Source organism: Pinus tabuliformis, chromosome 1_1 (assembly GCF_031772625.1).
Source record: "Pinus tabuliformis cultivar Carrire ecotype Pingquan chromosome 1_1, CPIR1, whole genome shotgun sequence".
Classification (NCBI taxonomy): Eukaryota; Viridiplantae; Streptophyta; class Pinopsida; order Pinales; family Pinaceae; genus Pinus; species Pinus tabuliformis.
This window is the reverse complement of record NC_142297.1, coordinates 534,538,386-534,545,123: the sequence shown is the minus strand read 5'-3', so window position 1 is coordinate 534,545,123 and position 6,738 is coordinate 534,538,386.

The window sequence follows — 6,738 nt, the reverse complement described above, 5'->3', positions numbered from 1 at the left end:
AGGAAGGCCATGGGTATATGCTATGGCTATTGTGGTTTCCACGTACTTTCATATGATTTCATTCCCTCATAAAGGTGGAATCACAATTATCAATCAGCTTGCCTTATTTGCATCTAGTTCTCAGGCTACTAGAAGCATTCCATTGGTACATAGACCCCCGCTGTCACTTCAAAGTGTTGGTGTAGGTCTCTTTAAAGATCCTTCCCTAATGGATACTTTTATGCTATTGTCACCATCTGATTTGGCAGAAGTGGCAAGAGTAGAGACTTGCAACATGATTTCCTCCACCTCATCTGATTTAAGGAGGATTACCAACAATTCTGAAGATGATAGTAATACTGAAGTTATGCTGCTAAGCCCCATTGAGCTTGCATAGCAATCAATTTTTCTGGCTTGTGCGGCAAACCCAAATCCACTTTCACCAATTGTATGGGTAGATCGTTCATTAGAATATGGTACTTCTTCGGATCCTTTTTCACATATATTTTCTACGGATGAAGGAATCGTCCAATCAATGATGATAGGAGAAGAACCTTGGGAAGATTATCATCATTCCCATCTTCCAGATGACATCGAAGATTATTCAAATGAACTTAACCACCCTTTAGTTGTTGATTTCCTTTCGAATTCTGTTTTCATAGACACAGTAGATTCTGAGTGAAACCTATCAAATATTGAAGAAACGATTTCTATTAATATTTTGACCAAACCTAATGTTGTAGAAAACATTCATGTTGGCAAATCTTGTTCTCCATCGAAACTTGGTAGTTACTGTACTCTCTTTCGTGAATTTCAAGATATACTTGCATGGTCATGCAAGGAGATGCCAGGCATTGACTCTAGTATTGTTGAACATGAAATTAAATTGTATCCTGATGTCAAACCAGTACGACAATGACTTCGACCTGTTCATCCAAATAAAGTCGCTACCATTAAAGTAGAAGTTGAAAATCTTTTGCATGCTGGTTTCATTTACCCTGTACCTCTTACTGATTGGGTTTCCAACATTGTTCCTGTCATGAAGAAACAAGGGACAATTCGAGTGTGCATTGATTATAGGGATGTAAATCAGGCATGTCCAAAGGACAATTATCCTACTCCTTTTATCGACCAGATTATTGATGAATGTGTCGGATGCAAAATATTCTCATTTATGGATGGTTTTTCCGGCTACATTCAAATCAATATCCTCCCACAGGACTAATCTAAAAACAACTTTTATTTGTCCATGGGGCACATTCGCATATGGGAAACTCCCTTTCAGTTTTAAGAATGCAGGCGCCACATTTCAAAGGGCAATGCACTATGTCTTCCATGACATCAAGCACATTGTTCAACCTTACCTTGACGACTTACCTGCTCATTCACGAAAGCGGACTGATCACCCGCAACATCTGAGAGCTATATTTTTACGTTGTCGACACTACAAGATACGACTCAATCCACACAAATGTGTGTTTTGTGTTGGTTATGGTCGATTGATTGGATTTGTAGTGTCTATAGAAGGAATTCGACTCGATCCATTAAAGGTTCGGGAAATTCTTGAATTTCCTCCACCTTCAAATCTTTTACAGCTACAGAGACTCCAAGGGAAGGCTAACTTTCTGAGGAGGTTCATTCCCAATTACGTTGAAATGGCTAAAGGTTTTACATGTCTTTTGAAAAAGGGAATACCCTCCCATTGGGATCAGGTTGCGCAAGCTTCCTTTGATGCTCTTAAAGATACCCTGATTAGAGCATCATTAATGTATTCTCCAAATTATCAAAACACATATTACCTGTATCTTGCCGCTACAGATACAACCATTGGCATGGCTTTAGTCCAAGAGGAAAATGGGATTGAACATCCGATATATTATTTGAGATGTAATCTCAATGATACAGAAAGTAAGTACTCTTATGTCAAGAAACTAGCTTTGGCAGCTGTGCAAGCTGTTCAGAGATTTCGCCACTACATCCTACTCTGGAAGACCATGTCATTACATATTACAACCCTATGACATATATTTTGTCACGTCAATTGCCGGGGGGGAAATACTCAAAATGGATAGTCATTTTTCAGGAGTTTGATCTGGAATTCATTAAGTCCAAATCAAGGAAATCTCTCGTTTTCACCGAGCTACTTTGTGACCTTCCCTCGACCTCCATTAGTTCAACATTTGAACCATCAATTTTAGATGAGTCTCTATTTTTGATATCATCATCTGACCCATGGTATGGAGATATACTGATCTATCTCTAGACCCAAACTTTCTGGCCTGATACCTCTCGCTCACAACAACGACGTATCCGATACCAAGCCAAATATTATCTGATCGTTGGCGACATTCTTTACCGTCATGGTATCGATACGATTTTACAGAGGTGCCTCACACATGAGGAAACCGAGAAAGAATTGAATGATTGCCATTCAGGGGCTTGTGGTCGACACTTATCTGGATATGCTACCACATAGAGAATTCTCTGTGCCAGTTCCTTCTTGACAACTATATTCAAAGATTGTATTATTGTCGTCATAAGCTATCACACATGCCAGATCGATGACCGCAAAACTATATTACCACCTGCACCATTGCATCCAGACATTGTTATTGGACCATTCGCCAAATGGGGCATTGACTTCATGACATGTAACCCCAAATCGGCTGGGGGGCATGGGTATATATAGTCATCGTTGACTGTTTTACCAAATGGGCCGAGGCGATGCCAACGTTAAACAACAATGGTGAAACGACTGCTCTTTTCTTTTTTAACCATGTGGTTTCCCGGTTTGGTGTACCACAAGCTATAGTTACAGATCATGGGTCACATTTTTGAAATCACATGATGGATGAATTGAATGCTAAGTTAGGACTATCACATGATAGTTCTACCCCTTATTACCTGCAAGAAAATGGACAAGTTGAGGCCATCAACAAAGTCTTGAAGCAAATGTTTCAAAGAATGATAGGGGTTCATAAACGAAACTGACATTTAATCCTATACTCTGCCTTGTGGGAATTTCGAATCTCAATGAGAAATGCAACTGGATTCACACCCTTTCAGTTGGTGTACTGTTTAGAAGAAATCTTACCAATACAATGTGAAATTTCATCTCTCAAAATTGTGATTGAACTATTACCTGACACTTCTGAAGAAGAAGCATGTTTCTTGGAATTAATCCATTTGGATGAAACTCGTTGTGATGCCACATTGGCTAATGAGGCACATAGGAAACGAATCAAGGCGCAATATGATAGAAATGTCAATCCTCGTATCTTCACAAAAGGAGACTTGGTCTTGCTTTATGATCAAGAAGCTGATAAACTTGGAGTAGGGAAATTTGAACCGATGTGGATGGGTCCTTATATTGTCAAGCGTGTTTTGGCAAAAGCTGCCTATGAGTTAGTAGATTATGATGGGATTCTGTTGTCATAGCCCCGAAACAGGTTGTACCTCAAACGTTACTATGCTTAATTGAGTGTAGTCAAACTCATCGTATATATGCTTTCATTGCATGTGTGTGTGTCAGTGTGTGTCTTTTAGAGTTTTTTATCTAGTTAGTAATCCGCTTTGCATTTGTTGCAGATGTCGGAATCTTCGGAACCATTTGTTGGTTACATCGATGGTGCTAGTCATAGTACACAAAACCTATCTTCTGCAGCGTGGGCTATTTTCGCTCCAAGTGGCGAGTTAGTGAGCTTTCAAGGGATTTTTATCAGTTGATCGATTAACAACATCGCTGAGTATAATGCATTGATCGAACTCCTCTCTGATGCCATTTCACTTGGCATTCACCGAATCATCGTTAGGCTGGACTCACAACTTGTTGTACTACAACTTACAAGTGTGTATACCATCCGAAACCCAACAATTCTTCGTATGTTCCTTAGAGTTCGTATTTTGGAAAGGAATTTTGAATACATTCAATATCAACATATTTCCATAAACTTTAACACATTAATTGATTCTCTAGCGAATTATTTGTTAAATAGAAATTTACGACACATGTAAAAGTAACCTTTTAAATTCACATCATTAGTTGAATAGGATTGCACATAACCATACAAAACTTTGAAAGTAAAATAGATAGGTGTTTTAAAAGTTTTTACAAAATTTGTGTCCAAGACACGTTTGGTCATCTGACCCAAAAACTCAAAATGCATGCAAAAGCATCCTAAGTAGACCTAGTGATGTTGATGATAACAGGACACAGCATGTGCTATCATGCGCAGAAGCCTCATTTAGTGGCTAGGAACACGAATAGTGTGGCGCTGTAGCCTCATAGGTAACTTCTTGATCCAGACATCTGAAATACCAAGGATTAATCCCTCTATGTGATCCTGCAACTCTGCCAAGGTCTCGACCAAATCCAAGTCTTGGAGAACTGCTCTCCCAATGTTTCTCCGCGCTGGCCCACCTACACTCTGTTGGTGTCCCACATGTCGAACAATACCCACATCTGCATGCATGAGAATGATTTTAGTTTAGTCTTGGAAACGTTAAAAACACAAAAACATGTAGAAACTTGAAAAATCAAAAACACTTTGGTCAAGCAATTTACCTATAGCACCCCATTGTGCTCCAACTAGTAGAATCAAATTTGGACCTCAACGGAAGTCCATCCCTGAGCATGGATGATCCTCGATGACAAGGTGTTGTCGATCGAGCCAACTGAAGAATACAGTGGAAAAAATGATTGTTGACTGGCCACATGTCGAGCCATCAATTCGAACCACCTCTGCATACATGGATCTCTAGGACCAACTGCACCCAGTGATACATGCTGTGGTTGCATCAATGGAATTCGATCTAAGGTAAAGTGATTAAGATCGAACCATAGCAGAAATTCTTTGTCTTACCACTTTTTACCTTGGTCAGTTGTTCTTTCAATGAAGAAATCACGACCTCACGCTAGTTGAATACTTTTGGCTCTAGACACTCAAGTGCATACTATATATATGATCTGTTCACCAAATGAAGTGTCACACTGCTAGCCAACTTTGTGATTGTAAAGAGGATCATTCTCAAAGGAAAATCACCTACATCCCTGATGTTTATTTTCCCATCCTTGCTAGGCTGTGTACCTGGCTTGAAAAACTGTTGAATGTAATATCTCACTGATTCACCTCCATGGGAAAATCCAGAAATTGAGATGGGGGCACCTTGCCTCGACAGTCCGGTAAGAAAGCAAATATCATCAATGGTAATAGGGACCATCTTGTCCCTTATGTGAAAAGTATGATTTTTCAGATCCCATGCATGAACAAGGAACTCCAATAGTTCTATTTGTTGCCTCATTCCAGACAACTTGAAGTATTTGAGTAACCCACAGTTTTTGAGGGCCTCAACTGTACCCGGATTGTTTAGGGAAACCATGTCTTTTTCTTCATGCTCTCTTTCTCGCCATGTAATCAACATTCTGATCTGATGAAATCCTGAAATCCAGTCATAATCTTAGTTAGGATCCTTTCCATACAAAAAATAGGGAAAATTTTGTATCAAACAGCGAAATCAAATTCGGGAAACTCGCCCAACACAGCCTAGGGATAGAGATAGTGCGCTGCAGAGCAGGAAACCTTATATCAGGGTGCTCTTCAGTGCATTTTTTAATGTGAAACCTTGCGCTGATCCCAGGGCGAAAAAATCAAACCCGAGAGGCCCCAAAAACCCTAAAATTTGCACGAAATAGTAAAACAATGACCTGAAAAGAAATAGGAGGGGTAGATCTCCTACCTGGTCCAAACGGCACGAGAAATGGTCCACAAATCTCTCACAATTAGCTGATGAAGTTCGAGGTAAAAAACTAGCCCAGAGCACAAAATTGAATGGTAAGTCTCAAATGGTAAAAATGTCATGGTAAAAACTTGTTTTATGTTTATTTCATGTTCATTAATTGAGTAAACATTAGTATTTTCCTATTTTTACCTATGAAATAGGTATTTTTAATCCATTTGGTGATGTTTTGAGCAGGTTTTATAGTTGACTTACAGAATTTGACGTGCTCAATTGTAAATTGTACCATTGACCACAAAACATACTTTAATCTCTTTTTCGAGCTCTGTTAAATAACGAAAAAGGAACCCCCTTGGAGTCCTCTTTAAGCTCTTTTCAGACTCTCTAAACATGAAAAGATTATCGAGCACTTGTCCTTTTCATCTTGTTAACAAATTGGAAATGACATCTACTCAGTATAAGTTTATCCCTTTTTCGGGCTGAGATAGATTAACTACAAAAAAGGAATACGTTGACCGAACATGGTCAATAGGTTCTGTCTCATATTGTTTCATGATTTTTCAAGCTGGAGAGACAAATCTACGAAAAATAAATTGTGGAGTTTCCTTTTTTTCCCTTTTCAAACTCTCTAAACATGAAAAGGATCGAGTTATCTTTGTCGTTAAACTCGTTAAAACATAAAATAGCGACAAAATTTTCCATTTAGACAAGACCGAGTTTCACCTTCGCTAGACTCGTTAAAACATCACATAGCGATGGATTCACCCGAAGGGTGGAATTATACAACAAGCATATGTTATCCTCCTCAAGCTTGATAAAAAATAAAGAGGTACTAGTCAGCAATCACTGGGGAAAAAGGGAAAAATGGGTAAAACCACTTTATGGTAGCAGGTCGCTCTTGAACATGACACTTTCACTCCATCACCGTGACTATTTGGGCTGGGTTATCAGCTTGATGGTTATCATACCGTTGGTCTATCATACCATCCATCACTTTGTTTTGGGTCAATGCTACCAATTCAT